Source organism: Lepidochelys kempii, chromosome 2, assembly GCF_965140285.1.
Source record: "Lepidochelys kempii isolate rLepKem1 chromosome 2, rLepKem1.hap1, whole genome shotgun sequence".
Classification (NCBI taxonomy): domain Eukaryota; kingdom Metazoa; phylum Chordata; order Testudines; family Cheloniidae; genus Lepidochelys; species Lepidochelys kempii.
In genome coordinates, this window is record NC_136381.1 from 20,450,536 (window position 1) to 20,473,831 (window position 23,296).

A 23,296-nucleotide genomic window follows, 5' to 3' on the forward strand; every position below is an offset into this window, starting at 1 on the left:
CCTTGAACAATGGAGTCCTTTTCTACTTGTTCCTCATGTCCTTTGAAAGTTGTTGCCCTCTATACATGGACTTTCCTCATCGTTCCTTGCTCTTGGATGCTGTTAGCCATATGCTAAATGTTAGTCTTTCCCTGCTGGAAGTTCCTGTCTCTATACAATACAATTTCTCTCCTGTTTTATGTTCTTTAGTCACAGAGAGCCTCTAGTATTAAAAAGCGTGCACACCATTATATGCTGTTTGCACATGAATTTACCATAAGTGCAATGGCCAGTTAGAGGCATAAGTGGCCCTTTGTATACAACATACCCATTTATAGGGATAATATGGGTGATTACATGTGCCAATTAGGGGTAGGTTCTCCGCCCTGTTCCCTGGCCTTTGTGCCATTAAGGAAACAAAGACTGAATGCATTCCCCTAGCCAGAGGTTCTTCAGCTTGGGGAAAGCACCAGTTGGCTTAGTGCTGGCATGACAGGCTCTTATACCTGCCCCCTGCCAAACCACAACAGAGAGTCTGTCTAGGGGTGAGGAAGGTCAGCAAATAGACATGCTGAGGGCACACCACTGTAAGGATTTTTAGGGAGCCTATCTGACCAGAAGACTTTGGGGAGCCTTACAGTATACCTCTCACTGAGTGCCCCCTTAAGCCCATCTATCAGAGCTGGAATAAAAGAAACCATCACATGGATATGAACTCACAACAACACTTTATTTACTAAAGGAGAAGGAAGGAAGGGGAGAGGGATGGATTAAGGACAAATGCACATACACACTCAATAAATCAAAGATGTTTTTCTACCTCCTCCAGGTACTGCTGGTGGCGAGGCTGCAGAATCTGGGCTGGTGAGATCAGCGATGGACCCCAACGGTGGATCACAGATGTTGAAGACAGGTAGGTAACCCTATCTTAGACCCATCCTATCCCTCGCTGCATCGTCTATGGGTGAGTGTCAGATCTAACTAACTGGATCTAGTCTGAGTGTGCACGCCAGCTTCCCAAAAGAAAATAACTAATAAACCCCAAGATGACAACTTTGTTCAGTGAGTGGCTACTGCAGGCCAGTAACCAATGTGGGAGGTGTACCACACCACAGAGAGAGAGAGAGCTTTTTGGACACCTGAGCCCAAAGATTCCGCGCTCAAGAGTCCCTGGCCCCTCCCTTCATTTGTTTATATAGAAACCGGTTACTTAGCAACAACTGATTCCCGCTCTTTTCACTTTCCCGCCTTTTGCCCAGAATAGGGGAACAAGAAACTGTCACAACATGGAGGTCACCTTGTTCTTATCCAGACCAAGATGGCCACCTAATAAACAATGCCCTAAAATCCAGCTGGGTGTGTGCCTTCCCCAAGAAATTGGCAGGGCTGTAATTAACACCACAGCTATCCTCAGCTGGTGGATGGCGCCTTGGGAAACATTGTCCAACCTGCATTTGGGGCTGGAGCCAAACAGTGAATCAGGATGCTAGAGCCACCCCTCTTCCCTTTCTGCACTGCCTAGTGCAAAGAATCTGCTACGTGTGTGTAATTATGCACATTTTGTCCCTACATACTTGTGTTATTTGTCTATGTTCATCCTTTGTAATTTGACTTAGTTTCCACTTTTTGTAGAACTCTTTTTGAGTTTCAGATAATTGAAGCCAGGGTGGTCTCTTGCCATACTTCCTATCTGTCCTAGGCAGACAGATAGTTTGCTCTTGTGCCTTTAATAATGTCTTTGAAACACTGCCAACTCTCTTTAACTGTTTTTCCCCTTAGACTTGCTGCCCATAGGATTTTACCTACCAACTCCCTCAGTTTGATAAGTCTGCCTTCTTCAAATCCATTATCTTTATTGTGCTGTTTTCCCTCCTACCATTCCTTAGAATCATGAACTCTGTCATTTCATGATCATTTTTGCCTAAGCTGCCTTCCCCATAAGCTTTCCATGTGTTGTTCACCCAATATCTTTTCTTGTCTAGAAAGTCCAAAGGCTTTAATGGAGGCAGGTCCCAGCCTGTGCCCAAAGTCTGCCCAGTTCAGTACCTTGTTTTCTAACATTTTGCTTCTGTTCATCCACTGGTCTCATACCATCTGTAGAGCTTCCATTTCAGGAGCTGTTGTTTCCCCCAAGACACTCCCTTAGTGTCCCCATCCAGAATATTGCTTCTCTTCTTGATACCCTTGGAATGAGCTGGTTCTGATTTATATCAGCCTCAGACCTCTCCCACTCCCAGCAGAGAGGATGATTGGAGCTAGATGGACCACACCCAAGTTCTCATTTTCAGGGGTAGTCTACTACCTACAACTCTTTAGGTAAATGTGTGCATTTTCACCCATGTGACAGTACACTCTGTTACAGGACATGTGGGGTAGAGGGGAAGCTGGGACTGGTTGGGCAAAGAGACTGGGAAGAGGGAACTGGGGCGAGGGAGGTCTGGCACTGGCTTGGCAAGAAGATTGGAACTTGGATGAGAAGCCTGAGGCATGGAGACTGGGACTGAGATGATGCGTCGGGAGTGGGGAAGAGACTGGACTGATATAGGGGACAGGATAGAAGGGGTAAGGTAGAAGGGTGTCGGGCTTTAGGGGAACAGACAGAAGGATCTGTGCCTAGTAAAGCAGACTCCACTCCAGAGCTAGGAACAGAACTCAAGATTCCTGAATGTCACTATTCCTCTGCTATCAGCAAACATCTGTGAAATCCACTGGCAAAGTGTGTGTTTCATACCCTCTAGTACTGGTCCCCATCTAAGATGATAACCTACTACTGCTATCAGACACTTGGTTAGTCACTTAAACCACCACACACACTAATTGTGTGTTTCTCATTTTTGGGGTGCCTTACTTGAGACCCTAGGGTCTGATTTGCAAATGTACTGAGCTCTCACAGCAGCAGCTGAGATCAGTGGGGGAAGTGGTTGGAATATATAATGTTAAGTACTCTGAAAAAATCAGGTCCCAAATTGGGCACCTAAAATCATTTGACTTCTCTCTCTGTGCTAAGCTTTCCACCTGTAAAGTGAGGATAATATCAGCCCCTAACCTTACAGGGGTGTTGTGAAGATAAATGATGTTTGCAAAGCCCTTAGACACTCTAGTGATGAACGCCCTTGAAAATGAGGAAATTAATAATTCTGTCTTCAGAGCAGGGTTTGAACTGTGGACAGCAAATGAGGCTTGGGGCCATACACTGAACAATGAGGAGGAAATAAAACATTGACTTGCTACTTCTTAATTAAGCACCATCCATCATGTGCACTGAATGAGTCAGGGGTCCCATGGAAAAAACAGTACGTGATAATGTAATTAAAGACTGTAACAAAATGCATAGGCACCAGAGGGATGAATTATCATAGAATCATAGTAATATAGAACTGTAAGGGACCTCAAGAAGACATCAGAGCCAGACCCCTGTACTGAGGCAGGACCAAGTCAACCTAGACCAACCCTGACAGATGTTTGTCCAACCTCCTTTTTAAAGGCTTCCAGGGGTGGGAACTTACTTTGGAAGCCTGTTCCAAAGCATAACTACCCTTATAGTTTGAAAGTTTTTCCTAATATCTAACCTAAATCTCCCTTGCTGTAGTTTAAGCCCATAACTTCTTGTTTTACCTTCAGTGGACATGGAGAACAACTGATCACCATCCTCTTTATAACAGCTCTTAACCTATTTGAAGACTGCTATCAGGTTCCCCCTTCAGTCTTTTCTCCAAATTAAACAAGACCAGTTTATTTAACCTTTTCTCATAGGTCAGGTTTTCTAAGCCTTTGATATTTTTTGTTATTCTCCTCTAGACTTTTTCCAAATTATCCACATCTTTCCTACAGAGTAGCACTCAGAATTGGACACAGTACTCCAGCTGAGGCCTCACCAGTGAAGAGCAGAGCGAGACAATTATCTCCCATGTCTTATATACAGAACTTCTGTTTATACACCTCAGAATGCTATTAGCCTTTTTTTGCAGCTGCAACACATTGTTGACACACATTCAATTTTGATACACTATAATCCACAGATTCTTATCAGCAGTACTACCACCTGGCCGGTTTGTCCCCATTTTGTAGTTGTGCATTTGATTTCTCCTGCCTACGTGAAGTACTTTGCACTTGTCTTGATTGAATTTCATCTTGTTGAATTCAGACCAATTTTCCAGTTTGTCAAGGTCGTTTTGAATTCCAAACCAGTCTTACAAGGTGCTTGCAACCCCTCCCAGCTTGGTGTCATCTGCAATTTTTATAAGCATACTTTCCAGACTATTACCCATGTTATTAATAAAATATCAAATAGTACCAGACCCAGGACTAACCCTTGAAGGACCCCACTAGATATGCCCTCCCAGTTTGATAGTAAACTACTGATAACTACTCTTCAAGTATGGCCTGTGAGCTTTTGTCACTTGTCCCCTTTGAACATAATTTAAAACCCTCCTCAGTAGGTTGACGAGTTGGTGCATGAAGATACTCTTCCCCTTCTTGGTCAGGTGGATGCCATCTCTTCCCAGCAGATCTTCTTCCCAGAATATCATCCCATGGTCAAGAAAGCCAAACTCTTTCTGTCAACACCATCTGCGTAGCCACGCATTCATCTACAGGATGCACATGGCCCAGTCTGGGCCTTTACCCTCAACTGGGAGGATGGACAAGAACACAACCTGTGATCCTGGCCCTTCACCCTAGCTCCCAGAATCCTGTAGTCATTGTTGCTCTGTTCAGAGTCAGACCTGGTAGTATCATTAGTGCCCACATGGATGAGCAGCATAGGTTAGCGATCCGATAGACGGATGAGCTTTGGCCGCCTTTCTGTAATGTCTCAGATGTGGGATCCAGGCAGGCAGCACATCAAGTCAGCAGGTGGATGCCCCCATTCTCCTCCAAAGAGAATTCCCAACCACCAGCACTCTACGTCTCCTCCTCTCGGGTGGAGTGGCTGTGAGCCTCCCAGCCTTGGGGACAAATAGCTCCTCCACCGCAGCCATCAGATCAGCTCCTCACCTGCTCTTGCCAGTAGGGCATACCATTCTTCACCTGGATGGATGGGGGACATGGGTGGGAGGGTGGAACACTGACTACTGGGCAAGGTGGCCAGCAGTCAGTCTCCTCCTCAGAGGGCAGCCAGTTCTCCTTCCTCTCGTGGTTCTGCTGTAATCATCTGTAGTCAGCTAGCAGCCTCCATCCCAGACGTCTCCATGTGCAGCCTGATGATCAAGTCTTCGCACTCCACCTCCTCCTGCAGCTCTCTTGTCTGCCTCCTGAAGGACTCCACCAACAGACACCTCTCACACATGGTGGTTCCACCTGACTGACTTTCTTTGGTGGCGATATGCAGGCCACATTCCAAGCAAGTCAAAACCCAGGCCTGTGTGGAAACCTCTGGGATCAGAGTGCCTGTCTGGCTGGGTCCCCCACAGGTCCAGGCAGACGAAGAGGTAACAGTAATGCAGGTGATCCACCCTTTTCCTCCCATGCTGGGTTCTTCCTTGTAGAGTACCTGAAAGTTAAGGAAACAAAAAACAATACATAACCTTACCTCCCTGCCTCCTTCTGCTGGAGAATTCAGCTGTCTAATGCCCATAGTCACCCAGTGCCTTTGTCTTACCAGCCACATGTCTGTTGGCTGTGCAACCTTAATTCTGGCATTTCCTAAATTTTGAATATTTGACTGTGCATCCTTGATAATGTTTTATAACATAGTTTTTGTGCATCATATATATTTGATCAGTTTCTATGGAGCAATGTTGCCTGACACTGTAATTTGAGAAAACAGAAATTTCCTGATTATCATATTCAGTGAAAGTATATCCCTCCTCAAATGTGACATCTGGAAAAGACATTATCTTTGGACTTGAAACCATGAAAGACTCTAGACAGCTGTCCGAGACACACCACATTAGCCCAGAGACACTAATGATGCCAAAAGGAAGGAAAGCCGTGGCACATAATACATTTATACGAGCACTGTTAAATACACTTGCTGTCCAAAAGCAAAGCCAGGAGCTGCCTTTGTGTAGAAGCCTCTTTGGTTAACCTATGTATGAGGGTGCAAGGAACATATTGAAATCCCAAAGTCATTTACCAACAGGCCTGTCCGAAACTACTTTTTTCTGTCTATGGAAATTCAGGCCACAATGCCCCTATTCATACTTCTGGTCAGTCACATGTGCCCCCACATCTTTGACGCTGGTCACCATGCTCCTATATACATTAAAAATCCTACGGCAGTTTCTGTAATAGTAGGGGTTTGCCCCAGTATCATAACGATTGGTAATTCTCCCTCCTTTGCACTATGTTGTCCAACTGGCTGCTGCTGAATCATAGAATCATAGAATATCAGGGTTGGAAGGGACCCCAGAAGGTCATCTAGTCCAACCCCCTGCTCGAAGCAGGACCAATTCCCAGTTAAATCATCCCAGCCAGGGCTTTGTCAAGCCTGACCTTAAAAACCTCTAAGGAAGGAGATTCTACCACCTCCCTAGGTAACGCATTCCAGTGTTTCACCACCCTCTTAGTGAAAAAGTTTTTCCTAATATCCAATCTAAACCTCCCCCACTGCAACTTGAGACCATTACTCCTCGTTCTGTCATCTGCTACCATTGAGAACAGTCTAGAGCCATCCTCTTTGGAACCCCCTTTCAGGTAGTTGAAAGCAGCTATCAAATCCCCCCTCATTCTTCTCTTCTGCAGGCTAAACAATCCCAGCTCCCTCAGCCTCTCCTCATAAGTCATGTGTTCTAGACCCCTAATCATTTTTGTTGCCCTTCGCTGGACTCTTTCCAATTTATCCACATCCTTCTTGTAGTGTGGGGCCCAAAACTGGACACAGTACTCCAGATGAGGCCTCACCAATGTCGAATAGAGGGGAATGATCACGTCCCTCGATCTGCTCGCTATGCCCCTACTTATACATCCCAAAATGCCATTGGCCTTCTTGGCAACAAGGGCACACTGCTGACTCATATCCAGCTTCTCGTCCACTGTCACCCCTAGGTCCTTTTCCGCAGAACTGCTGCCTAGCCATTCGGTCCCTAGTCACCCATTCGGTGCATTGGATTCTTCCATCCTAAGTGCAGGACCCTGCACTTATCCTTATTGAACCTCATCAGATTTCTTTTGGCCCAATCCTCCAATTTGTCTAGGTCCTTCTGTATCCTATCCCTCCCCTCCAGCATATCTACCACTCCTCCCAGTTTAGTATCATCTGCAAATTTGCTGAGAGTGCAATCCACACCATCCTCCAGATCATTTATGAAGATATTGAACAAAACCGGCCCCAGGACTGACCCTTGGGGCACTCCACTTGATACCGGCTGCCAACTAGACATGGAGCCATTGATCACTACCCGTTGAGCCCGACAATCTAGCCAGCTTTCTACCCACTTTATAGTGCATTCATCCAGCCCATACTTCCTTAACTTGCTGACAAGAATACTGTGGGAGACCGTGTGAAAAGCTTTGCTAAAGTCAAGAAACAATACATCCACTGCTTTCCCTTCATCCACAGAACCAGTAATCTCATCATAGAAGGCAATTAGATTAGTCAGGCATGACCTTCCCTTGGTGAATCCATGCTGGCTGTTCCTGATCACTTTCCTCTCATGCAAGTGCTTCAGGATTGATTCTTTGAGGACCTGCTCCATGATTTTTCCAGGGACTGAGGTGAGGCTGACTGGCCTGTAGTTCCCTGGATCCTCCTTCTTCTCTTTTTTAAAGATTGGCACTACATTAGCCTTTTTCCAGTCATCCGGGACTTCCCCCGTTCGCCACGAGTTTTCAAAGATAATGGCCAATGGCTCTGCAATCACAGCCGCCAATTCCTTCAGCACTCTCGGATGCAACTCGTCCGGCCCCATGGACTTGTGCACGTCCAGCTTTTCTAAATGGTCCCTAACCACCTCTATCTCCACAGAGGGCTGGCCATCTCTTCCCCATTTTGTGATGCCCAGCGCAGCAGTCTGGGAGCTGACCTTGTTAGTGAAAACAGAGGCAAAAAAAGCATTGAGTACATTAGCTTTTTCCACATCCTCTGTCACTAGGTTGCCTCCCTCATTCAGTAAGGGGCCCACACTTTCCTTGGCTTTCTTCTTGTTGCCAACATACCTGAAGAAACCCTTCTTGTTACTCTTGACATCTCTTGCTAGCTGCAGCTCCAGGTGCGATTTGGCCCTCCTGATATCATTCCTACATGCCCGAGCAATATTTTTATACTTTTCCCTGGTCATATGTCCAACCTTCCACTTCTTGTAAGCTTCTTTTTTATGTTTAAGATCCGCTAGGATTTCACCATTAAGCCAAGCTGGTCGCCTGCCATATTTACTATTCTTTCGACACATCGGGATGGTTTGTCCCTGTAACCTCAACAGGGATTCCTTGAAATACAGCCAGCTCTCCTGGACTCCCTTCCCCTTCAAGTTAGTCCCACAGGGGATCCTGGCCATCCGTTCCCTGAGGGAGTCGAAGTCTGCTTTCCTGAAGTCCAGGGTCCGTATCCTGCTGCTTACCTTTCTTCCCTGCGTCAGGATCCTGAACTCAACCAACTCATGGTCACTGCCTCCCAGATTCCCATCCACTTTTGCTTCCCCCACTAATTCTACCCGGTTTGTGAGCAGCAGGTCAAGAAAAGCACCCCCCCTAGTTGGCTCCTCTAGCACTTGCACCAGGAAATTGTCCCCTACGCTTTCCAAAAACTTCCTGGATTGTCTATGCACCGCTGTATTGCTCTCCCAGCAGATATCAGGACAATTAAAGTCACCCATGAGAATCAGGGCATGCGATCTAGTAGCTTCCGTGAGCATGCTTTTGCATGAACTTGAAGTGCTTTTCCATTCTTCAGAAAGAAATGTATTCCTGCAGGAAAATATTATTCTTCACTAGTTCACATTCACCTTACCCACTCTGCTGACATTCCACGTATTCTATACTCTACTTGAGTAGAGTGCTTTTTAAAAAGCAACTCATTCTTTAGCAAATCATCTGTGGAATGTGAGAGAAGCACTTTATGCACATGCCATTGTGGAATGCAGAGGTAACCCACTGGTCAGCCCTTACCAAAACAAAACACTCCAGTGCATGCACAATTCTCCCCCTGAAGAGAGGATCAGAGAGAGGACAAACCACATGACAGATTCAGATTAGTCCCATTGCTTAATGAACTACTGGAAGGTGCTCAGATATCTCAGTGATAAAGACTGTATAAGGACCTATATGGGATAAAATAGAATAGTGTGTGTTTCATGTTCCATCGGTGCCCAGTTCACAAAGGATGTGAGTCTGTTATAGCACTCACTTGGAGAGTTGGGCTCTTGAGCTCACTCCATAGACATTTCCTGCCTTTAGCTCTAGAGGACCCCGGTCAGTCTCTGGTTGCAGTTATTACACAAAATTTTCCATGCAAATCATAAAAAGGAGGGGAAATAAGACCCTTACAGAACCTGTGAAATCTTCAGAGTGGAGTTATATTTACAGAAAATTGCATATGCATTAAAGGTTCTGTGGTGTCAATGGTGATTCTTCAAGATTCCTTCTGTCTCTTGATATTTCCTGGGAAACACAGATCAAGAACCACAGAATGAGGGGCCCTTTCCTGCAGCGTAGATATAAACAAACATAAGAAAGAGAAATTCTGGTCTGGCAACTGACAGTAGTAATAGCTCATAATAAAAAGCCTAATGGTTTCCTCCTATACTGTTGGGATAGTCAAATTATTATTAATAAAAAAGTAGAACTGATCAAAACTTTTCAGATACAAAACAGTGAATTTTGATGAGATAATGGAAACAATGTTGAAAATATGCTTCATGTTTTTTTGTCTTTTTCATTTACCCATTGAAAAAAAAAGGCCAATCTGTTAGAACATTAATATTGTTGTAATATTAAAGGCCAATCTGTTATAAAGTTGATGGAGGACAGGTCCCTCAATGGCTATTAGCCAGGATGGGCAGGGATGCAACCCCAAGCTCTGAGTGTCGCTATTCTGTTTGTCAGAAGCTGGGAGTGGATGACAGGGGATGGATCACTGGATGGTTGCCTGTTCTGTTCATTCCCTCTGAAGCACATGGCATTGGCCACTGTCAGAAAACAGGATACTGGGCTAGAAGGACCATTGGTCTGATCCAATATGGCTGTTCTTATATTCCTACAAAGATACCTGGCCAAGAAGATTTATTGACAAGACAAAAGTTTCCTCCTTCACCCCAACTGTAGAATTATTCCCTCCCAAATTAAACTCCCCCAAAGCCAAAACTAATTATATTAAACTATGTGTCCATCAGAGACTTGAATCTTGTGTAAGCAGAGTCTGGATGAGCTCTACCCTGACATCTGGTAGCGAGTCATGGTGGGTTGTGGAGAAGAACTTCAGGGGCTGATCTCATCTGCATAGGCACACCCACCCCACCTAGATGGTCACTTTGGCTGCTGTAGGAGCCCCAGTTTATCTGTTATTGGGGCAGAAATAAATTGTTATTATCTTGATTATGTGAATCAAAGACAGTGGAACTGTACTTGGCCTTTTGTTATGCTGGAGGGATTCACCATCAACTAAGCAGCACTCGCTAGGCAAGGGTCATGGGTTCCAAAACCCAGTGAATGAAGAGAGGCTGGGGATAGGTATTGATACCTGGTGGTATGGGCTCCATGGAGAGGGCCTTACATGCTAATTGCACTTCTTTCTCCCCACTGTGGTATATCAGAGTTAATTTTGATCCTGTTAGGAATCTAATTACAGGCTGCTGAGCTGAATTCACTTTGGGCTAATGGTGCACCAGCACTGAGGCTCCCCTGTTACAAGCTGAAATCACAAAAGAGCTAAACTTACTAAGAGCTGAAATCACTGAGTGTTGTGTTAAGTAGTGGGGGAGCCTGAAGATATATTGTGGAGCAGTTTGCGGGATGGCTGGTGGAGCAGAGTGGCTCTTGGAGCAGAGCAGTTTGTGGGATGGCTGGAGCGGCTCATGGGACGGCTGGTAGAGCAGAGCGGCTGGTGGAGTGGAGCAGTTTGTGGGATGCCTGGAGCAGCTCATGAGGGTGGCTGGCAGAGTGGAGTGATTCGTGGGATGGCTGGTGGAGCGGAGCGGAGCCCCATGGAGAGGTGGGGCAATTGGCTTTGGACCACGTAAGGTGCCCCTTAATCACCACCCCCCATCTCCACCCAGCTTGGGAGGTAAAACTCTGTAGATAAACTTTCGAACTCTGGGGCTGCACTGACCAGGGACAGAGACTTTTGGGCCATTGGACTTTTGGGACTTTGGGTGATTTTGGGTTGCTGGACTCAAGAACCAAAGGGAAAGGACATGCCCCAATTTGCTTGGGGTGGGTTTTTTGCTCATGGGTTGTGTTATGAATCCTGTTCGTGGTGCTTCCCCAACATAATGCCACATTGTTTCTCTCTGTTATTAAAAGGTTTTGCGACACTCAGACTCTGTGCTTGCGAGAGGGGAAGTATTGCCTCTTGGAGGCGCCCAGCAGGGGTGGTATATATTTGTCCCAGGTCACTGAGTGGGGGCTTGAGCTGGATTTGCATTGTGTTATTGGAATGGAACCCCTAGATACTGAACCCGGCCCTTGTTGCTGCCAACTTTGATGGGCAGAAGGGTTATACTTGCAAGCCCTTAAGCATATTCATTACTTCTCATGTGTGATTAGTTCTACTCACTTCTCTGATTTGTTTTTAAGCAACTATTCTGAGAAATGTTACCATATTGGGGGGAAAAACCCAGAACAAGATGTTGCCCAGCCTACTACAGCATTCTCCATGATTTGAGGGAAATACTTATATATAAATAAAAGCTACCAAAGCTGTTGTCTAAATGTACATTGGATCACAGATATTCAAGGTGGAAAAGCCCTGCTGGGTTACTTATAGTTCATCTTCCTGGATCCAGGGTTATCTGTATAATACTAAGTTAGGCAGACATGGGATGCAACCTTTATAACTGATGACCTAACTAGTCAAGCACTGGCATGGCAACTGGGAAAGAAGATTACCAGAAGTCAGTTGGTGGAGTGGCAGGTAATGTCACCCACTACACTACAATCAAATGACCCAAGGAGAGGTTGAAAAGAAACCTTCTCTCTGTTTTTTAGGGAGCTGATAGTACGTTTGTACTGTTATGTCTGTCTTTTCAAGATATGGAGGTTTATTGTATTCTACTAATTCAGTGTCCGTTCCTGTGAGTCTGGTATCTTAGAAACCACTGACTCCTGCACCTCGGAACAGCAGCCTTCATCCACGTCCTTTATTTTAAGCATGAGATCACTGACTGTATAACATAGCTCATTGTCATTAATGTTGCTTTTCTTTTATTTTACCTGGCACAAGATCAGTATCTAGCTTACTCAGTGTTGCTTCTGCAACATAGTATAGTCTAAGATCAAATAGGCTTTCTGTAAAGTTCACATATGGGAATAAACTCCTCTATAGTCCAGGTGTGTCCTGGATCTGCAGCTCTGACTAGCCCATTTCAGAGAGAGGGGCTTGTGACATTGCACTCCATATGCTTTATAAAAATATGTTTATAAGTGTAAATATGATGTAACTGGAATATGCTTTATGGAAAAGGTCTCTTGTAATCTACTGAATGTGTTCATCCTAGTTGTATGAATGTATCATTCTTGTATCTGAAACTAGGAATATGAAAAAAGAAAAGGAGTACTTGTGGCACCTTAGAGACTAACCAATTTATTTGAGCATAAGCTTTTGTGAGCTACAGCTCACTTCATCAGATGTTCTGTCTGTTATTACTTGGATGAATCCAATGAAGTGAGCTGTAGCTCACGAAAGCTTATGCTCAAATAAATTGGTTAGTCTCTAAGGTGCCACAAGTACTCCTTTTCTTTTTGCAAATACAGACTAACATGGCTGCTACTCTGAAACCTAGGAATATGAAGTATAACTATGTGAGGTCCTATTGTAATTATGCAAAGTGTGGGCAATTAATGGTGGTTTAGAATCTTGATGGCGTCCATTGACTAGGACAACTGGTTGTAAATGGCTCTGTTTACCTGCAAACCTGCCTGTGTACCTGTAGACCAGCCCATGGGTAATGAAAAATGAAGTCTTACAGTGACATGTAACCATGTCACATGATACCGGAATCCATCTTAAACCTCGTGCTTTTCCATTTAGAAGGAAGGGCGAGAACCCAGAGACACAAAAGATTCCTGCCTTGTGCCAAAGCTATAAAAGGGGGTGGAGCAGGACAAAGGGGGTCCCAGCCATGAGAAAGCCACTGCTTTTCACCTAAGTTGCCTTCTGGAACCAATAAGGACTGTACTGGGGAAAAGATTGGGCCCAGACTAGGAAGGAGTCCAGTCTGTGAAGAAAGCTTACTGGAACATCTCTGAGGGTGAGATATTATCTGTAATCAGTTTCTTGATGTATTAGGCTTAGACTTGAATGTTTTGTTTTATTTTGCTTAGTGACTTACTTTGTTCTGTCTGTTATTACTTGGAACCACTTAAATCCTATTTTTTATACTGAGTAAAATCACTTGTTTATTGATAAACCCAGAGTAAGTGATCAATAGCTGGGGGAGCAAACAGCTGTGCATATGTCTCTAGCAATGTTATGGAGGGTGAACAATTTATGAGTTTACCCTGTATAAGCTTTATATAGAGTAAAACAGATTTATTTGGGGTTTGGATCCCATTGGGAGCTGAGTGTCTGAGTGCTGGAGAAGGCAGCCTGCTGAGCAGATTTTTAAAGTCTGCAGCTTTGGGGGCGTGGACCAGACCTGGGTCTGTGTTGCAGCAGGCTAGTATGTCTGGCTCAACAAGGCAGGGTTTTGGAGTCCCAAGCTGGCAGAGAAAATGGGCTCAGAGGTAAATTCAGAACATCACGTGACAGTCGCAAGGGGGTCTCTGTGACCGAACCTGTCACAGGGCTATTTGCAAGCTTTCTATCTGGATCCAGTTCAGGAAATGAACTTCACAAAGTCCTGGGGTATTATTTATTTATAGTAGGTAAGCCCTTCACAAGTTGGACCTCAAAACTAGATCTGGTTGAAAGTTTTTGCTCAAAACCTTTTCTCATCAAAATGGAAATGTCCATTTTGGATAACATTTTGGGGGCTTTTTGTCAAAAAACTGAAAAATTAATAAATTTGTCAGTTTTCACCAAACGAAAACTGGAATTTCAGCCAAAAATAAAATTCCTGATCAGGTCTACTCACAAACCCTCCAGGAGGCAGAGCAGAATTGTCTCCCTTTTACTGATAGGGAAATTGAGGCACAAAGCGTTAAAGGGACTGTGGAACCTAGGACTTCTGACTCATAGCCCTGAGCCTTAACCAAAAGACCCTATTTCTTCCCTATTAAAAGTCAAGGCTTTTAGCTCTGAAGACGCACAGAACAGAATCTAGTCCACTCTCAACTTGTGTTATCGGTAACAACAATAAGAAATACCAGTATTATTATTTAATATTTCTATTCTGGAAGCAGAATAAAATGGCCTCATACAGGCTGACCTCATTGTGTTAGGTGCTGTATAAACATGCATGGACATTCCCTGCACCAAAGAGCCTGCAAACTAAAGGAGGGGAGGGGCTATGAGGGGACTTGTCTATGTTTAAATAAAATAACTTTTGTGAGTGACCTGCAAACTATGTCAAGTAAATAGAATCTGATGGTACAGCTGTCTAGCCTAGAGGAGCTAAACACAGTTAGTTTACCAGCTATTTGTAAGAGAGCTAATTTTCAACAACCACATTTAACATACTGCCTCAAATATAGCAATGAGCAAATTAAAGGCAAAAAGTATTAACTGTACTTTTTCTGCAGAACTTGCAACACATTACCACATTTGCATTTAGCTCATTTTTTTTATTGTTAGTTTTCTATGCACAAAGGGCAAACAAATACATTCAGTCATAACTGTCTTTACTTCATCCTATGGAGCAACAGCACAAGAAAGAACTAAAATAAAGCTGCCATGAGAAAAAAAAACAGTGAATGTGTGTATATCTTCTATAGCATGTTGCATCTGGCAAAAAAGGACTGCATTCAGGGTTGCCCTAACGTTTCTTTGCTCTACCACAGCAAAGGGGTCAGAAGTAGGCATGTGGGCTCTCTAGTGAGCAAGAGTGAAATGGAGGATAATTATGAAGGCAGCACAGATGCCCCCGGTACACAGAGTGTTCTGGGGAAGGCTGGGATATGTTGGGAGTCAGACAGGGAAGAATGGAGTAAAGGTGAAAGGAGTCTTGCAAAAGGGCGATCCTGTACCTTGGCAATTCCCCACCAGTGCAAGCCCCCACAGGCACTATATGGCAGCACGCATGTTAAATTCCACAGGGGGCCATAGAGGCCCTAGCAAACCTGGACTTGGGAAAACAGACCGTCTCCCATCATACCCTGCACCAGCCCTTGTGTTAGCTCAGGGATGAGTTTGGAGGATTATGCTAGTTGCCTCTGCAAGAGAGAGGAAAAACTTCTCTCAATACAGAGCAAACAACTCCTAGCAGATGCATACTGCACACAGCAAAGTGAGGATTCAGTCTAACTAACCTGCTTGGAACTGATGGCTACGGAGATTGTTTGCTGGAGAAATGGTCCTTACGAATTCAGCGTATAATTGTTAAAAAATAAATAAATAAAAGACTAGTTCACACACACCTCCCCTCCCCCAAAACAAAACAAAGAGCTCATCATCTGTATAAAGCTGTATCTTGCTGGGTAATTGCCATACCAACCACACAATGTCTATTCTCCCTGTAGCTGGAGCTTCTGGAACAATTTTGTCGAGAACCTTTGTGAAAAACAATGGCACCCCCCGACCCCCACAAGAGCTGCTAAAGAAACATAAACCCTTCCATTTTATATGATTCCATTACAATACCCTGTTCTTATTTTCCTTCTTTCCTCTTCCTCCCCTCTTTTCTTTATTGTGTACCTGAAACTGGGTTTTCATTGGATTGGCATTTGGGAACAGTTTCCCTTAGCAATCAGATTACAAAGAAACCCCTGCACAGCAAACCCTGTCACACATTAAGCCTTTGTTCCTCTCCCAGGGAGTTTGCCTAAGCAATGAAACAGCACTTGGGGCCTCAGGAGACCAGTCAAGAGTTCTTTTTAAATTGATAAGCCACAACAGCTTCAAAAACAAAGGGACAAATATCTTCCTCATTCTGAACCCCACACGTTGTTTGGTACATGATGTATTTGGCCTATAAAAGAATGTGAACTACCATAGAAAATAAAATTAAGCAAGCATGTAGACCTGAAAATTAAGGCCAGGGCAGTCATGGACGCTGTGCACTTAATTTCCTTTTGCTCTTTTTAAAATCCCAGCCTGTTGGATTGAGCACTTTCCATTGGGATTTATCGATCAGTGTTTGTTACAGGCCCCCTTCTGTGCTCAAGCCACAGAAGATATGAATGCAGTACATACCCATTTAGAGAGCTATAGTTTAAGCTGCAGCAGCTCATGCTTTTAGCCTTGGAGGTCCTTAGTTCAATTGTTGGTGTGTCAGTCAGGGTGACAATCATCACAACATAAGAACAGCCATAAGGAGTCAGACCAATGGTCCTTCTAGCGCAGTATCCTGCCATCCAACAGTGGCCAATGCCATGTGCTTCAGAGGGAATGAACAGAACAGGCAGTCATCGAGTGATCCATCCCCTGTCGTCCACTTCCAGTTTCTGGCAATCAGAGGCTAGGAACACCCAGAGCATGGGGTTGTGTCCCTGACCATCTTGACTAATAGCCATTGATGGACCTATCCTCTGTGAACTAATCTAATTCTTTTTTGAATGCAGTTATCCTTTTGGCCTTCAAAACATCCCCTAGCAAGGAGTTCCACAGGTTGACTGTGCATTGTGTGAAGAAGTACTTCCTTTTATCTGTTTTAAACCTGTTGCCTATTAACTTCATTGGGTGACCCCTAGTTCTTGTGTTATGTAAAGGAGTAAATAACACTTTCTTATTCACTTTCTCCACACTAGTCATGATTATATAGACCTCTATCATATCCCCCCTTAGTCTCTTTTCCAAGCTGAAAAGTCCCAGTCTTTTTAATCTCTCCTAATACGGAAGCTGTTCCATATCCTTATTAATTTTTGTTGCCCTTCTCTGTACCTATTCCAATTTTAATATATCTTTTTTGAGATGGGACAACCAGAACTGCATGTAGTAATCAAGATGTGGGAGTACCATGGATTTATATAGAGGCATTATGATATTTTGTCTTATTATCTCTTTCCTAATGATTCCTAACATTCTGTTCGCTTTTTTGACTGCCACTGAACACTGAGCGGATGTTTTCAGAGAACTATCCACAATTTCTCCGAAATCTCTTTCTTGAGTGGTAGCAAGTAATTTTGTATGTATAGTTGTTTTCCAATGTGCATTACTTTGCATTTATCAACAAAGAATTTCATTTGCCATGTTGTTGATGAGACATCCAGTTTTTTGAGATCCCTCTGTAACTCTTCACTGTCTTCTTTAGACTTAACTGTCTTGAGTAATTTCGTATCATCCAAAAATGTTGCCACCTCACTGTTTTCCCCTTTTCCCAGATCATTTATGAATACCTAAATAGTTCTGGTCCCAGTACAGACCCTTGGGGGACACCACTATTTACCTTTCTCTGTTCTGAAAGCTGACCATTTATTCCTACCCTTCGTTTCATGTCTTTTAACCAGATAATGAAAGGACCTTCCCTCTTATCCCATGACTGCTTACTTTGCTTAAGAGCCTTTGGTGAGAGACCTTGTCAAAGGCTTTCTGAAAGTCCAAGTATACAATATCCACTGAACCACCCTTGTCCATGTTTGTTGACCCTCTCATAGAACTCTAATAGATTGCTGATGCATGATTTCCCTTTACAAAAGCCCTCTAGACTTTTCCCAACAAATCGTGTTCATCTCTGTGCCTGATATTTCTATTCCTTACTATAGTTTCAACCAATTTGCCCAATACTGAAGTTAGGCTTATTGGTCTGTAATTGCCAGGATCCCACTGGAGCCTTTTTAAAAAATTGGTGTCACATTAGCTATCCTCTAGTCATCTGTTATGAAGCTGATTTAAATGATAGGTTACAAACCACAGTTAGTAAATCTACAATTTCACATTTGAGTTTCTTCAAAACTCTTGGGTGAATACCATCTGGTCCTGGTGACTTATTACTTTTTAATTTGTCAGTTTGTTCCCAAACCTCACATGTTATTTAGAATTTGGAGCCTTCCTTTATACGATTGTATAGTGAAGAGTTTTGAAAAAAAACATTTACATACGTGCAGTGGGACAAATCCTGAAGTCCTTACTCATTCCTTGAAATCATTGAGCCAGATTCTCAGCTGGTGAAAATTTACATAACTCTATTGACTTCTATGTTAATTTGCATTATCTGAGAATCTGGCTCAATGGGAATTTTGCCCAAGTAAGGATTGATTAAAAGCTTGATTTGGCCCCCAAAAAAGGGAAAATAACCTCTCTTGGTCCTTTTTTTTAAAGTTCTGTTTGAAGTATTAGGTTAAGAAGATAATGCTGAACAGACATTGCTACAGTTAATCTGGTTACCGTCAAGTTACCTAATTGCTAGTGAACTTGAAGACAGCAGATTTAGAGAGGTGTGAATTTGGCCCATTAGACTTTCCAAGTGCCTTAGCTTGTGTTTTGTTCATAACTGGGGCTCATCCAAAGTGAGCCTGTTATAGAAGGGTGAGGGTTCAAGTTCTTCAGCACAACAAATTTTTTCTATGTGACAAAGCCCTCACTGGACACAGGGGAAAATCCAAATCTTATAATAATGTGACACTATTCCTCCCACATAACAGAAAGCAAAAGAGAATCTATTTCAACAGACTATGTACAACATGAAGACAGAAAGTCAGGGGTAGATTGAACAGGCTCTGTGGAAAGAAAGAGTTGGGAGCTATTCTACAGTTGAGTGACAGACGTGGCTAGGAAGTAGTTGCTCCCAGATGGCCTGACTGCTCCTCCTCCAGGCCCCCATTAATTTGCCATGAAGCATCTGTGAAACCTCCTCTTCCTCTACAGCTTCTCACCGCCTTCTCTCTTCTCCACTTGCTGTCCAGAGGAGTAAGCATGGATGATATTGAGCTTCCTCCAACCCTGGTGAGAGTAGGAGAGGCTGGGTACAGCTGCATCTACTGCCAGGCTCAAGTCTTACTTTAAAGATACATAGATCTTGTGCTGGCCCTTTGCAGAGAGGTGAATTTCATCTATATATAAAACATAAATAGACTCCTGTTAGCATTAAGTGGAGTTAAAAAACATGCACAGAGGGACGAATAACTTACCACACCCCTTGGGGGGATGTAATGTGTAGTGATTCTATATAGCCTGTTAAAGAGACAAACTATCCCAAATAACATTTGGCTCCAAACCTTACTAAACTCAGTGGAAAGACTTCCATTGACTTTAATGGGAGTTGGATCAGGCCCTTAGACAGAAAGCTGTGCTTTGCCTTCGTGGTGAATGCTTTTTCTCTTTTTGCCCACGGACACATAAAATACCCATTTTTGATTTTCTAAATGCTGTAGACTGTCTTTCTCCCCCAAAGCTGGCAGAAGACCTAGATTTGGTAGTTTGAAAACATTTGGCTTGTTTACATTTCCCCTCAAAGTCAAACAACACAGAAGCTGTATTTTTCAGATGTAAACGCCACAAATGGGAGAAAAGAAATCCTTCAGGCCATGCCAAGAAATTGAGCTCTTGTGCTGATCTACCATTCTGACTTGCCTTAATCTCCTTGTTACATAGAGTGAGTGAGGAAGGCCAAAATCTACATAGAAGAACTTAGTGTACCAACTTTTTGCTGATAGCAGCATTCCATAAAGCCTCCTTATCATTCTGCAGACCCAAACTGTTGCTCTAGGAGCTGCAGGCTTCTGAAATACAAGGTTGACACTTTGCCCATAGTTTATCGGTAACGTTCCTTTAGCTTTTGTACACTGCTGACAGAGCTTTGAAGAATGGAAACAGACAAGATAGGAGGAGACTGAAGGAGGTGGAAGTTGCCCATTATTTTTTGGAGCCAGAAGAACTTCATGGCACAAAGGGATTCTATCCCAATACAAATAGCTTGAGAGAAAGGGACTCTTTCAGTGCACTCTGATGAGTCAGGTGGGTGGGACACACTGGCAGTTTTTGCACTCACCTGAGCACAAAGACTGTTTCAGACAAGCACTCCTGCTTGTTCCTAAGAGATAGCTGGGTAAGGGATAAATCCATAGCCCAGAAGAGCTGATCACAGATTAAGGGAACACATGCTGCACCCTCACCATGGTGGCACCTGGACCTATCCTGAACCTATCCTACAGACTCTTAGACTTTAAGGCCAAAAGGGACTTAGCCTGACCTCCTGCATAATGCAGGCCAGAGAACCTCACCTACCCACTCCTGTAGAAGGCCCATAACCTCTGGATGAGTTATTGAAGTCCTCAAATCTAATATCTTAAGTGGAGGTTGTGCCAGAAGCTGTGACAACAGCACAAGAGTGCCAGACAGCCATGGCCTGATCCGGACTCAGTGACGGACTTGGCCTCAAGGTAAAGGGAAACATGGGAATAATGGACTCAATTTATCGTTGGCGCCGTTTCATGTTAAGCTTTGTGTAGTGGTTTTAAATGGATAGTAAATATGTGCGCAAACCACTGAGCAAGTGTACAGAGGCTAAGGACCAAAAGCTGCTGGTAAAACGGGCAGCTCCTGGGGTCATCAGAAGTTGCACATGCGGATGCCTGTTGAATTTCAATAATTGTAGTCATTTTAATGATAACGATCAATAATCACCACTCATAAACACGTAGGGGCCAATTTTCAAAAGAGGTCAGCAACCATCTTTGGGGCCTGACTTTTGGTCCCCCCGCCCCCCTTAACCCCCAAAGGGAAAAATTCAAGTATCTGTCAAAAAACAGAATGGCTGAAAACTCAAAATTTTCTGTTTTCAGCTAAAAAACAAAATACTTTGATTCTGAAATGCTGCTGTGGGGCCTTACGGGAGTTGTAGTTCAGGTGGCTCCCATCCTCTTCTATGGGTGAGGATCACCAGCTGGAATACCTCTCCCATGATGCATCATGGTTTTTCCCTTTTGGTGAGGAGAGGCAAAACATCATGGCAGTCTCAGGACCACTCTCTTCTTAGGTGCTGGCTTCCTCCAGGCCTGGGGGGTTGCTCAACCCCCTGCTCCACCCTAGGCCCCATCCTCACCCTTCGTCCAAGCCCCCACTCCTGTCCTGCCTCTTTCTGACCCCACCCCATGCTGCCTCTTGCTCGTCTCTTCTGGCTAGTTCTGCCCCATCCCCGTAGCATGACCCATCCCCACTCCTCCCCCCTCCCAGAGCCTCCTGCCCACCGCAAAACAGCTGATCGTGGTGGGCGGTAGGTGCTGGGAGGGAGGGGAGGCACTGATTGGCTGGATAGAAGGCACGTGGTTGGCACTGGGAGGGGTGCTGGCTGCTAGTGGGCGCTAAGCACCCGCTAAGTTTTTTCCGTGGGTGCTCCAGCCTTGGAGCACCCACAGAGTCGCTGCCTATGACTCTCTTCCTTCATATGACACCAAAGGGGAGAGAAAGATGATGAGGGATTTGTAGAGGTGAATTAAGATGTTGAAATAGAATGGGTACAACTTGGCAAAAGGAGAGAGAGGTTCTAAGACTTATAGCAAGCTTGGGAACCAGTGTGGATGGGAGGATGGGGGTGGGGCCAATGGCAAGGGAGAAGGGCAGGAGGGGAGATAGAGTGAGGAGAGGGTTAAATCACCCAGGAGTCATACCAAAGCAAGTACACTACATTTTAGCAAACTACCTAAATTCCTTACTGTTTCAGACACATGTTTCCACCTAGAGCATCCTCTGAGCCTCTCACAGATATCAAGAGCCCTACGTTTACCACATTGAAAAGGGCTACAGAAGGTTTTTTTCTGGAGCCTTTCAATGCCACCTTTGCATTGGCCAAGGAAGGGGTCACTAAAGAAAGTTGACCAGCATCTGAGTATGGTGCCACCACATACTCTGCCAGCCAGGGAACAAACAGAACCTGGCCACCAGCCCTTGAATCTTCCACATGACAGCATAACCTAGTCAGACTGGGCCATCCTATCAGTCACTGTTTTGGGTGAAATTCACCCTTGAGCAGGGTCCCCGCACCAAGCCTATGTACCCTTTGAATCTGACTTAATCCCCATGAGGGGAACTTAAGTGTGCATAAGATTTGTACTGTCCCTGTGTACAAGGGTGAATTTCACACTGTCTGTGTAAGGTTCTGGGTTGACACCCTGTAACTTTGTCTTGCATCTAGCAGCAGACATAGTTATCAGCTATGGCATGCTAATCATAGTTAATGGTACTGTAAATGGAATACAGGCCCTAAAAGCAGTGTACAATAGAAAGCAGCTAGCATGAAATAAAGCAGATTACTTTTTTGCCTACTGGTATTAAGTAGAATTGGTGTCAGCCAACTGTAAGCACGTATTGTGAAAGACCCAAGTTCCTCAAAAGGGATTTTCACTGTTAAATCCTTTAGTGGTTATGAAATTCCAGTCAGAAGTAATCCCAGGCTAATATGTGATTCTATTTCGGACTTTAAAGCAGCATATGTAAATTTAAATTAAAGAAAGGCAAATACATCAGTGAGAAACCCATTTCTATTTTTCTGAATATATGAGGTTTTCAGTTCTGTTTCTTTATTACAAGTGTCCTGTAGATGAAGCTGAGAGAATCCATATAATCTATGACTAAATCTTGATGAATATACAGGTAAAAATGAGAGTCTAGTGATGACTTGCAAATGAATGTCCTGTTTTTCCCACTTCTTTATCAAATAACATGTTCGTAGTGCATTTATCAATTTTATTTTATACTTAGTGAGCAGCCAAAAACTGAGCTATATCGTAGAATCACAGAAATGTCAGGCTGGAAGGGACCTTGAGAAGTCATCAATTCTATCCCCCTGCACTATGGCCAGATCAAGTAAACGTAGACCATCCTTAACATGTGTTTATCCAATCTGTTTTTAGAAACCTCCAATGATGGGGATTCCACAACTTCCCTTGGAAGCCTATATGTATAAATATATTCTTTTTAGAAACAATATCTTTATTTACCATCTGTCAGCATGGTACCATGGTATTCTCCTTTTGTTCTGTACCATGAACATTAGTGTATCTTTGTTACTTAAAAGTTCACTAGCTCCTGCTGCTTGAGGCCACCTAGACCAGTGGTTCTCAAAGCCGGTCTGCCACTTGTTCAGGGAAAGCCCCTGGCAGGTCGGGCCAGTTTGTTTACCTGCTGTGTCCGCAGGTTCGGCCAATCGCGAATCCCACTGGCTGCGGTTCGCCGCTCCAGACCAATGGGGGC

General features: G+C 44.0%; 1 long non-coding RNA gene across 1 annotated transcript in view; it reads left to right on the forward strand.

Moving 5' to 3' along the window:
* Positions 1–538: 538 nt before the first annotated feature.
* The window catches only part of LOC140905845 (uncharacterized), a 59,697-nt gene continuing 36,939 nt past the window's right edge, over positions 539–23,296 (forward strand). Inside the window, exon 1 of the long non-coding RNA XR_012156960.2 lies at positions 539–892. This is a non-coding gene — a long non-coding RNA (uncharacterized LOC140905845). The remainder of the gene's footprint in view (positions 893–23,296) is intronic.